The 13,156-nt window shown below is 40.3% G+C and overlaps 1 long non-coding RNA gene across 1 annotated transcript in view; it reads left to right on the top strand.

Moving 5' to 3' along the window:
- Positions 1 to 13,156, top strand: part of LOC116685844 (uncharacterized) — a 286,432-nt gene that overhangs the window by 19,435 nt on the left and 253,841 nt on the right. The gene's annotated exons all lie outside the window — the stretch shown is intronic.

Here is a 13,156-nt window from a genome sequence, read left to right as displayed (position 1 = left end):
ACACAGCCACACACACACCCACAACCATACACACACACACAACACACGACAAACACACAGGAAACGCTGCGTCGCAGCTGTATTTGTGGGGACCCGTGTTATAATGCATTCCATTAGCCCCCTTACCCATCACACCTAAATACCACACTTAAACCCCACACCCCCACCCTAACCCAACCTCATCTAACCTAATCCTAAACCAATCTTAACCTCAAACAGCCCTTAAGCTCTGTGCTCCAGGCATTTTGTGTCCCCACAAAGTTGTCGCCGACCCCACAACAAGTGAACGTATTCCCGTGTTTTTGTCCACCACAAATGTCATTATACCAGGAACACACATTAAACAACACACTCAAGTCGACTTCCTTTCTCAGGTCTACTGCTCGAGTCAGTTTTTAAAATCAGGCTCATTTTTTTACACCGAGGCTTGTGGGTAACAGAAGTCTTGCACTCTCAGTAATCATTGAGTCTCTCTCAGCGTCTCTCCAAGGATGTCGCATGCTCTGGTCCGTTTTCTTAGAGTTCTTCTGTTGTGTTTTCGATCCGTCCTCATGTCGTACCCTCATTCTCTCGATGTCTGTCCTCATGTTGTCCTCATGTCTGCCTCATTTTTGTCTTCATGTCCTCATTTGTCTTCATGTTGTCTTCAGTTGTCTCATGTTGTCCGTGTCATGTTGCCCTCATGTTGTCCTCATGTTGCCTCATGTGTCCTCATGTTTGCCCTCATGTTGTGTCCTCATGTTGTCTTCATGTTTGCCCTCATGTTGGTCCTCATGTGTCGTCCTCTGTCGTCCTCATGTCGTCCTCATGTTGTCCTCATGTTGTCCTCATGTTGCCTTCAGTTGTCTTCATGTTGTCCTCATGGTGGTTCAGTTGTCTCATTTTGTCTTCATGTTGTCCTCATGTTTGCCTCATGTTGTCCGAGTTGCCTTCATGTTGTCCTCATGTTGCCCTCATGTTTGTCCTCATGTTGCCCTCATGTTGTCCTCATGTCTCCTCAGTCGTCCTCATGTCGTCCTCATGTGTCGTCCTCATGTCGTCCTCATGTTGTCCTCATGTTGCCCTCATGTTGCCTTCATGTTGTCCTCATGTGTCCTCATGTTTCCTACATCAGTGTTCTTTTAATTCCCCAAAATAACGATTGATTCCACCAACGCTCTTTTCCAAGTACAAATCTCTACTTTCATTAATTTTGGGGCGTCTTATTCAATTTTATAGCATTTGAAAACAAATTGAGTGTTGTTGAAATGTATTGAGTAAATTTGACACATTCCAGTCTGTGATTATCATCAACATCCATTCCTTTATTTAGTCTAAAGAATTCCTAATTCTCTTTTTCTAATTAAAACGTTAGGCATATTCCTTAAAATAGGTTTATTGACCTTAAATTCAAAAAATAACTGTAACTAAGTTAACAAGTCAGTGTTACATAGTGTAAAAACGTAAAGAAAAAAGTGCCAAACTTGACAAAGCATCAACGTGTTGAATCAAGGGAGAAAAAACTAAGAAAGTTAACAACATTAATAAAAAGCGTCAACAAAAGTGTGGATTTTTCATTTTGGAGAGAAGTCAACACGAGGGTTTGGTAAGCCAAATCTGAACTGCGACCAAAACCGTTGAACATAAAGCAGACCATCATCTGCAAGGTGCATTGGTCTCTTTTCCCCGATTGAAGCAGAAGAAATCTCCCTAGGCGCAAGTAGGACAGCGCCATGCACCTTTGAATAATTGTCAGGCCCTCCTTTGTGAATGACACAACTTTGGCATCTCCAGTGTGTATTTTAAATATTGACTCCAGGTTTGAATTATTCACTTGAGAGCGGTCTGTTAAGTCCTCAGAATGTAGCTTCAAGTTTTTTTTTTTTTAAATCAATGTAACTTTGTAACCCAGCCATACATGTGTGTAATCTCTTCATGCTGAGGAGAATTCAATCGATGCTGTTAAACACCGTGAAAAGGACACCTGTCCTCTGAATGTGACAGAAGTCCATTACCTTGGTAGGGAAAGATCATGCACTTTGTGGTAAAAGGTGATATGGACACTAGATGTCAGAGACATACAGACTGGCTGTGTCCTCATGTGAAATCCACATATCAAGACTGAATCCATCAGATAGTCTTTTCTTTCTCAAGCTTCTCCTCGAATTGACTACTTAGAACGACATAATCCAAGTATTCACCCCGATGTGTGCTTCAAAACACTTAAAGACCAAGCGGAGCTTTCCGGGCCTGAGAAGTAAAGCCAATGCTGAAGCTCCATGAGAAGAGTGGTTGACCAGGTGTCACACACGAAGTACCAACAGGCAGACGAACCAGAACGATCTGGAAACTAAGCGAAACAGACGTCAGTGTATGAGGAAATGAGAAAAAATGTCCACTATAATAGGTCCCATTTCAGATCTGACCCTACAAATTACAAAAATCTCAAAATGTGTTCTTTGTGGTCTCTTCAGTCTCTGTTATGGCCCCTATAATGTTCTTTTAAGGGACTAGGTCCTGGTTCTCAGCTGCAACTCCACTGGCTTCAAAAAGAAGTCCATTCTATGAAGTGTAGTGAAAAATGACTCTACTCTCCTTCTGACTTGATTTAGGACTTTGTGTGTCTGCCCTACATGCTGATGAATGGCACCAGTACCCTGGATCCCACTGGAGGACTTGCTTCAGAAGGGTTGAATCAGCATTTCCCCCTCTTTAGCAACTCTAACCTTAGACGCTCCACCCTTTTTGTGTTCTATGTGTCCCACCGTGCTCCAAAATACCAAGATGACTCTGGCTTCAAATGGCGGTCCAGGAACCGATGTTGACGCCACGATGCTACGTCCATTATTTCAGTCTCCAGTTGAAACCTTGCTTCGCGCCCCCCCCCAGGTCAACAGCGAGTCAGCAGTAACAAGAACACACACTTATTCAGTATTTAATATTAACGTTCTCTTGAAATAGTCCTCCGTCATATTCATGACAGCACCCCCGAATGGTGCAGCGGGATCTGAGTCCTGGTGGCTTTTTCTTCCAGTTCGTCAGTCAGCTTGGTTCGGTCCCACCCGAGTCGGCAGGGAGGGGAAAAGGAGACGGGGGGGGGGTTGGGTGAGCGGGCCATTGTCCTCATGTCGGCTTGTGTTACTACAAAAGGGAAGTGTAGTGTTAGCATGCCGTAAATCAGTTTATACATAAGAGTTTGATTTGATTTTTTTTAATAAAAACAGCACTAGTAGACCAGTTCTCAAGCAGGGCTGTTTCTGGACATTTTGGGGCCCTAGGCAGACGTCCACCGCGTGGCCCCTAATTAATTATGTATTCATACCAGTTATAATAGTCTCTGCTTTGGTTTCTGTTTTTTCACCTGTGTTTCTGTTAATCTCTGTGTGTCCTCCCTTGTCACCTTCCTGTCTTGGGTCGGTTCTGTTTCCGTTTTAATTTTGACAGTCTGTTTTCTGTCTAGTCCTGTCTGGTTTTACCACCGGCCTCGTGTTTCCCCGCCTCGTGTATTGTAGTCCCGCCCTGATGTGAGTCACCTGCTGTACCACCCTGTTCTGTTTGCTCGTTTCCTCCTGTGTTCACCCTCTGTGTTCCCGTCGTCTCGGGGCACATCGTTTTGTGTGTTTGTTTCAGGCTGGGTGCTCCGCTTTTGGACGCTTTCCCTGAGGTATTCCCCCCCCCCCATTTTCTCTTTGACCTTTTTTGGGATTTTTTGCCTTTTTGGTTTGGGACTATGTTTTTTTCCTTGTGTCGTAAATCCTTGTCAATATCATTTAGTCCTCTACTTCCATAACTGTAAACAAGTCCTATAGATTTATTTAAATCAGATTTTTTCAGCTTTATTACCCTCGTTTTGTCCTCGGGGTCAAATTGACCCATTTCAAAGTGTTTTACATCAAAATATGGATTTCTTAAAACCAAATTGCCTACAAAAAACATGATATTCCATAGGTTCTTCAGGCAAAATGAATTATCGCTTTCAATGATGTTTTTGTGTGTTTTTGAATTCTTTTTTTTAATGGTGTTCAAAACAGTATCCGGACTAAACTTTAACATCTACCCTCTGTGATCCACTACCTAATTCTAACCCTAATCCTAAAACCAAGTCTTAACCCTCAAACAGCCCTTTAAAGCTCTGGGCTCCAGCATTTTGGTCCCACAAAGTTGTCCGGACCCCACAACAAGTATACTGTATTCCCGGTTTTTGTACCCCACAAATGTAGTTAAACAGGAACACACACATACACACACACTCAAAGCGACTTCTTTCTCCGGTCTCTGCTCTGAGTCAGTTTTAATCAGGCTCATTTTTTTTACCCTGAGGCTTTGTGGGTAACAGAAGTCGTTGCATCTCAGTATCCTTGGAGTCTCTCTCAGCGTCTCTCCCAAGGATGTCCGTCCATGCTCTGGTCTTTTTCTAGAGTTATCAACCAATTATATATATTGCATGCATTGGAGGCATACACTTTTCAATATGAGCGCTGTGAACTGAATTTACTGATTGTTTCATGATGGAATGTTACTGGTACATGTAGGCGATTTGTATGATTTGATTGATGATTTATTTGATATATCTGAAAAAATCAGCAGGAAAGGAAAAAACAAAACAATACCAAACACAAAGAAAACAACACAAACACAGACAAATCATACCTATTTTACCAAAAAACCAAAAGAAGGAGGAGATTGAGAAGGAGCAGGTAGAAGCATAATGCTTACATAGTCCTGCCCCTACTTCCCAATATCATATTAGTACAGAAAAAAACAAATAGATATCAATCAATCAATCAACTTACTTTTCCATCGTTTTCTTAATTAAATTAATTTTGTACCATGCCAAAGGTCCCATGGCATGAAAGTCATTTATGAGTTTTTTTAACATTAATTGTTCAAGGCCACACCCCCAGCCTTCACCTTAGGGGGCCACTAAGGTCTATATAAAATAACTTCAGATACATTATTAGGACCACTAAGGTCTATATGAAAGAGACTTCGATACAGTTTAGGGACACTAGGTCTATGAAAGAGACTTCAGATACAGTATTAGGGCCCACTAAGGTCTATATAAAAGAGACTTCAGATACAGTATTAGGGACCACTAAGGTCTATATAAAAGAGACTTCAGATACAGTTTAGGGGACTACTAAGGTCTATATAAAAGAGACTTCAGATACGTATTAGGGACCACTAAGTCATATAAAAGAGACTTCAGATACAGTATAGGGACCACTAAGGTCTATATAAAAGCATCAAGAGAACTATGCTTAGGGTTAGGTTGGCTGGCTGCCCGCTAACGCATGTACAGAATGTTGATTAATGTGCCTTGTCCTTTATTAATAAAATAAATGAAATGAAGTATTACCTAAGAAGGTCTAAAAGCTGCACGAGCGGCTGTGTTAGCTTTACTACTGTCTGCCATTCTGTTGCTTGGTCGTTACTACCTTGTCACATACAATCATTTGATTAATTTTGAATGTACAAACATGCTATACCGATTAATTAACCCTCATGTCGTCCCTCAGTGTTGCCCTCATGTTGCCTTCATGTTGCCCTCATGTTGCCTCATGTTGTCCTCACATGTCGTCCTATGTTGCCCTCATGTCGTCCTCATGTTGTCCTCATGTTGCCCTCATGTCGTCCTCGTTGTCTTCTGTTGCCTCATTGCTTCTCATGTTCCCTCATGTCGTCCTCATTGTCTCATGTTGCTCCTCATGTGTCTTCATGTCGTCCTCATGTCGTCCTCAGTTGTCTCATGTTGCCTCATGTGCCTTCATGTTTCTTCATGTTGTCCTCATGTTTGTCTTCATGTTGTCTTCATGTTGTCTTCATGTTGTCCTCATGTTGCCCTCATGTTGTCCTCATGTTGCCTTCATGTTGTCCTCATGTTGCCCTCATGTTGTCCCTCATGTTGTCTTCATGTTGCCCTCATGTTGTCCTCATGTCGTCCTCATGTCGTCCTCATGTCGTCCTCATGTTGTCCTCATGTTGTCCTCATGTTGCCTTCATGTTGCTCATGTTGTCCTCATGTTGTTTCTTCAGTTTTGTCCTTCATGTTGTCTTCATGTTGTCCTCATGTTGCCCTCATGTTGTCCTCATTTGCCTTCATGTGGTCCTCATGTTGCCTCATGTTGTCCCATGTTGCCCTCATGTTTGTCCTCATGTCGTCCTCATGTCGTCCTCATGTTCGTCCTCATGGTCGTCCTCATGTTCGTCCTCATGTTGTCCTCATTTTCCCTCATGTTGCCTTCATGTTGTCCTCATGTTGTCCTCATGTTGTCCTACATCAGTGTTCTTTTTAATTCCCCAAAATAACGATTGATTCCACCCAACGCTCTTTTCCAAGTACAAATCTCTACTTTCATTAATTTTGGGGCGTCTTATTCAATTTTATAGCATTTGAAACAAATTGAAGTGTTGTTGAAATAGTATTGAGTAAAAGTTGACACATTCCAGTCTGTGATTATCCATCAACATCCATTCCTTTAATTTTAGTCTAAAGAATTCCTAATTTCTGCTTTTCTAATTAAAACGTTAGGCATAATTTCCTTAAAATTAGGTTTATTGACCTTAAATTCAAAAAATAACTGTAAAACTAAAGTTAACAAGTCAGTGTTACATAGTGTTAAAAACGTAAAGAAAAAAGTGACAAACATTGAAAAAAGCATCAACGTGTTGAATCAAGGGAGAAAAAACTAAGAAAAAGTTAACAACATTAATAAAAAGCGTCAACAAAAGTGTTGATTTTTCAATTTTGACGAGAAGTCAACACGAGGGTTTGGATAAGCCAAATCTGACACTGCGACCAAAACCGTTGAACATAAAGCAGACCATCATCTGCAAGGTGCATTTGTTCTCTTTTCCCCAGTTGAAGCAGAAGAAATCTCCCTAGGCCGAAGTAGGACAGCGCCATGCACCTTTTGAATAATTTGTCAGGCCCTCCATCTTTGTGAATGACACAACTTTGGCATCTCCAGTGTGTATTTTTAAATTATTGACTCCAGGTTTGAATTATTCACTTGAGAGCGGTCTGTTAAGCTCCTCAGAATGTAATGCTTCAAGTTTTTTTTTTTTTAAATCAATGTAACTTTGTAAACCCAGCCATACATGTGTGTAATCTCTTCATGCTGAGGAGAATTCAATCGATGCTGTTAAACACCTGTGAAAAGGACACCTGTCCTCTGAATGTGACAGGAAGTCCATTACCTTGGTAGGGAAAGATCATGCACTTTGGTGTAAAATGTGATTATGGACACTGAGGATGTCAGAGACATACAGACATGAGCTGTGTCCTCATGTGAAATCCACATATCAAGACTGAATCCATCAGGATAGCTTTTCTTTCTCAAAGCTTCTCTCGAATTGACTACATTTAGAACGACATAATCCAAGTATTCTACGACCGATTGTGTGCTTCAACAACTTAAAGACCAAGCGGAGCTTTCCGGGCCTGAGAAGTAAAGCCAATGCTGAAGCTCCTATGAGAAGAGTGGGTGACACAGGTGTCACACACGAAGTACCAACAGGCAGACGAACCAGAACGATCTGGAAACTAAGCGAAAAGACTGTCAGTGTATGAGGAAATGAGGAAAAAATGTCCAATATAATAGGTCCCATTTCAGATCTCTGACACTACAAATTACAAAAAATCTCAGAAATGTGTTCTTTGTGGTCTCTTCAGTCTCTGTTATGGCCCCTATAATGTTCTTTTAAGGGGGACTAGGTCCTGGTTCTCAGCTGCAACTCCACTGGCTTCAAAAAGAAGTCCAATTCTATAGAAGTGTATGAGAAAATGACTCTCCTTCTGACTTGATTTAGGACTTTGTGTTCTGCCCTACATGCTGATGAATGGCACCAGTACCCTGGATCCCACTGGAGGACTTGCTTCAGAAGGGTTGGAATCAGCATTTCCCCCCTCTTTAGCAACTCTAACAACTTAGACGCTCCACCCTTTTTTGTTCTAATGTGGTCCCACCTGGCTCCAAAATACCAAGATGACTCCTGGCTTCAAAATGGCGGTCCAGGAACCGATGTGTGACGCCACCGATGCTACGTCCATTATTTTCAGTCTCCAGTTGAAACACTTGCCTGTCTGCGCCCCCCCCCAGGTCAACAGCGAGTCAGCAGTAACAAGAACAACACATTATTCAGTATTTAATAATTAACGTTCTCTTGAAATAGTCTCCGTTCATATTCATGAGCAGCCCCCGAATGGTGCAGCGAGGATCTGAGTCCTGGTGGCTTTTCTTCCAGTTCGTCAGTCAGCTTGGTTCTGTCCCACCCGAGTCAGGGCAGGGAGGGGAAAAGGAGACGGGGGGGGGGTTGGTGTGAGCGGGCCACTTGTCCTCATGTCGGCTTGTGTTACTACAAAAGGGAAGTGTAGTGGTAGCATGCCGTAATCAGTTTATACATAAGAGTTTGATTTGATTTTTTTAATAAAAACAGCACTAGTGAGACTTCAGTTCTTCAAGCAGGGCTGTTTCTGGACATTTTGGGGCCCTAGGCAGGACGTCCACCGGCGTGGCCCCTAATTAATTATAGTATTTCATACCAGTTATAATAGTCTCTGCTTTGGTTTCTGTTTTTTTCACCTGTGTTCTGTTAATCTCTGTGTGTCCTCCCTTGTCACCTTCCTGTCTTGGGTCTGTTCTGTTTCCTGTTTTATTTTGACAGTCTGTTTTTCTGTCTAGTCCTGTCTGGTTTTACCACCGGCCTCGTGTTTCCCGCCTCTGTGATTGTAGTCCCGCCCTGATGTGAGTCACCTGCTGTACCACCTGTTCCTGGTTTGCTCGTTTCCTCCTGTGTTCACCCTCTGTGTTCCCGTCGTCTCGGGGCACATCTTTTTGTGTGTTTGTTTCAGGCTGGGTGCTCCGCTTTTGGACTCTTCCCTGAGGTATTCCCCCCCCCCCATTTTCTCTTTGGACCTTTTTTGGGTTTTTTGCCTTTTTGGGTTTGGGACTATGTTTTTTCCTTGTGTCGTAAATCCTTGTCAATAATCATTTAGGTCCTCTACTTCCATGAACTGTAACAAGTCCTATAAGATTTATTTTAAATCAGATTTTTTCAGCTTTATTAACCCTCGTGTTGTCCTCGGGTCAAATTGACCCATTTCAAAGTGTTTTACATCAGAAATATGGATTTCTTTCAACCAAATTGCCTACAAAAAAACATGGATGATTCCATAGGTTCTTCAGGCAAAATGAATGATCGCTTTCAATGATGTTTTTGTGTGTTTTTGAATTCTTTTTTTTTTAATGGTTTCAAAACAGTATCCGGACTAAACTTTAACATCTACCCATCTGTGATCCACTCAACATCCTTTGATCTTCACTATTAGTCAAAATAATTAGCAATGTCTCCTTTTTAACTAAACTAACTTATGTATAATTTGATATAAATGAGGTTTGTTGACCATGACCTATTTTTAAACCAGCAACAAAAACATCGGAAAAGCACAAAAAAAATTGTTCATTTTTAATTTTCACCTGGAAGGACAACTTCATGGTTAACAGGAAGACAACACGAGGGTTAAACATGTTGGATGTGTCATGTCACCAACACCACGTGTACCACCCGCTGCCGTACTGCCAGCAAGGAGCCAGAGATGTCTGACTGATGACCGGATGGCGCTCTCTGTTCCAGGGTCTCAAAGCTCCCTGAACCGGCATTACTTGGACCTTGTGTCGTCTTCCCGTCAACCATGCCACTTTTAGTGTTACTCGGTCAAAATTCAAAGTCAAACCACTTTTTGTCACTTTTGTCGTTTCTTTCTGCGCTTTTTTCTTCTTCTTTTTTGACATAAAATTTAAAAAAAAAAAAAATTAAAGCAGATCATTTTCCTCGTGAAGAGCGTTGTAGGGAACCATCCACGTTGTTTTTTTTTTTTTTTGGGCAGTTCAGTTGAAAGAAACTCAAATTTCTGTTACAAACCTTTTTGAAAATGAGTCATATCTAACCCGAGAATAACAATTTAATTTGTTTATAGAATCAATTCATAACGAGTTATCTCAAGACATTTAACAGATAGAGCAGGTCTAGACCACACTCTATAATTTACTAGGACCCTGGTAGTTCCCTCCAGAGCACGCAGTGTGACAGTGGTGAGGAAAAACTCCTTTTAACCCTCATATTGTCCTCGGGTCAAATTTGACCCATTTTCAGTTTATTTAATCACAAAACATGGGCCTTCAAAATAAGCGCTGATAATGTCGACAGAAAAAATATCAAATAACGTTGGAAAAAACATCAAAAAAAGCACCCACAACATTGAAAAAGTGACAAAAATCTCAGAAAAAGCGATAATAATGTTGAATGGTTGACGGTTCATGGTTGATGGGAAGACAACACAAGGGTTAAGAAGAAACCTGGGACAGACCCAGGGTCTTGAGTCCATACGGGTCTGACAGGGCCGGTTGGGGGGGTGATGAACAGTGGCAATAACAATCACAGTACAAGATAATGGAACAGTGACTTAAAATGTTCTAACCCTAACCCTGAGAGAATGATTCTTAATAACAGAGAGGATTTTTCTGGAAAGACGGACAAAAACATGCCTTAATATGTGTGAAATGAAGGTTTAATCTTAAAGGACCCATCTAGGGCAAAGACGGGGTAGACAGCTGTGAGGCGCTGCTCATCAAAGCGTCCCAGTGCAACAGAATAATCCGGTGAGGTCAGAGATAAATAAATAAATGATGATACGGAGTTCAACCTGCAGTGAAACGTGCCCGCTTTTCTCAAGTTATCAGCCACGCAAAACAACGTCAGTAGTCCGGCTTTCAGTGGAGAGTTAAGTGTCCCAAGATGATCTGATTGAGATGAGTCTCCATCTGATGTCATATCTATAGGATCTAATGTGGATTTAGATTAGATCTGATTCAACTTTATTGTTATTGCGCAGTGTACAAGTACAAAGGCAACGGAATCAGCATCCACCACGAGTGCGAAAAAAGCATAGACATGTGGTGCATAGGCAGGACAGGAAATATATTATGGATATGTAATATGATGAATGTGTAAACAACATGTACCGAGATGTGTAATGTAGAAGCAGTGGCATTGAACTAGTAGTGATAATAATATAGATATAGATGTATCAGTGCATTAAGATAATTTATAAGAAAGATTTGTATTAAATGAAGCATCATTTTTGATCCTATGGTCTGGGAATGAGCAGTAGTGTACAGGCTGGTGGGATTGGATACAATATATTATTAGAAATATAACACTACTTATTGTACTTCACTTTATTTCTTTTTTTTTTTTAAATTTAAATTAAATGAAATGTGACTTTATAATTCAAAGGAGGAAATGAATTTGGTTAGACGTGCACACGGGGGCAAAAACAGCACAGAAAAACTTAACGGTCATTTAAAATGTTGGCAGTTTAGATTTTCCATAGTCTATAAAAGAGTTGCATTATTAGAATTAATTTCCATTTTGAAGTGTTAACCTTTTCCCGTGTTTTAGGGTTTGTGGTGAGCTTTTGGGGACTCCATGTCATGTCCAGGAGGTGTAATATATTATTAAATGGCTTTAGAGTAGAAGAAACGGAATCTAAAATGATGACAAAGACATGGATGAGAGGACATACATCGATTGGTTTCAATAGCAAACATTTATTCCAATCATTTGCACAATGCACAATTTCTCATCCCCCCTGATCAACGAGCTCTGAGTACTCGGTGTCCTCGCCGGCGTCCTCTGTCTTTAACCAACCAAAATAGACCTGCACAAAAATGTAACTATTGAGCCGCTTTTATTTCTTCTTTTTGAACTCGACTGTTTTACCAGGGTTTTCTCTTGCTGCATAGAATTCACACAGCTGATCACAGTATCAGGAGAAAAAAAACATGAATTGTTCATCCAGGGACAACACAAGAGGCTACACATGCATAGAGCATCCATTCACAGTTCTACTTATTGGATCTACAGTTCTACCCACGTGTCACATTACACTGTGATTTCACAGGACTTTGGAAAAGACTCTAAATCAGACAAATTGTTCAAAACAATGCCATAGAAATATTCACACCATATGTTTTTTTTTCTTTATAACCAATCTATATATTAGATATATTACTCTTGGGGGGGGGGTTCTATTTGTCATTGGACACTGTTAAGGCTTTGATCTAAAGAATGTAACTTGTATTTTGCACCCTCACATCATGTAAGATCAACTTTGTAAAGATGGCCGTGATCAGATGATGTCATACAGGCTGGTTTCACATATACAGGGTCATGTACTGCAAGTATGGAGTACAAATAGAAATAAAACATGTTGTTCTTGAATCAATGAGAGATGTTTTAAGTGGTTAGCTGTATTGTAATTTCAACGTTGAAAAGGGACAAAAACATCGGGGGGAAAAACAGCAAAGGGTCGAAAAAGACGACCAAAACGTTGATAAAAGGTTTTTTCATTTGAAATTTTGACTCAGAAAAACAAAAATTTGCAGGTTGGCGGAGAGACAACACCAGGGTTAAGTCAGTGTTATTCGGTTATGGTTATGGTTATGGTTCATGCGTCGTGACAGTGTCATGTCACTCTTATGTAGATACCGTCAAGTAAAGTGTTACCACATGTTATAAGGTTGAATATAACGTTATTGAGATATTCAATTTCATTATATATGAAAGATATGAAATGATCTACAGTATATTGGGATAGAAGACTCTCGCCATATGGCTTTAAATAAGACAAAAGAATATATTTAAAATACCCAATCCACCCGGATTACTTTGAAAACAAATACTCTTTTTGAGTTATTAAACTACTGTATGTACACATTTCAAATTCATATGTTCCAGTGAGCTGCATTTAAGGAAAAGAAGAAAAAAAAGAAAACCAGCCTGTATTATTCATTATTAACAGTACTTAGATAAAAAAAGATTGTCTTATAACTCTTTCTATGAAACACAGAAATAAACTCTTAAACATCTGGAAATTCCTTTTTTTTGTTGAATTCTTTTAGCACATTTATGATAAAAAATATTATGATATGCAGTATAGAAAAGTGACCATGCAAACTGGGCTATAGAATAAACCATGTACATCATAATGCAGGCGTGCTATACAAATACTGAAAATTACATCTGATGATTTATATTCTTTTTTTCCATGAAAAATTCGAGCTTTGGCAAATGTTCTCATATAGTCACTCTGGCAAAACATGTTCATTAACAC

The sequence above is a fragment of the Etheostoma spectabile genome, unplaced genomic scaffold (genome assembly GCF_008692095.1).
Source record: "Etheostoma spectabile isolate EspeVRDwgs_2016 unplaced genomic scaffold, UIUC_Espe_1.0 scaffold272, whole genome shotgun sequence".
Lineage (NCBI taxonomy): Eukaryota > Metazoa > Chordata > Actinopteri > Perciformes > Percidae > Etheostoma > Etheostoma spectabile.
Note: the sequence above shows the minus strand (reverse complement) of the source record. Positions and strands in the feature narration are given on the sequence as shown.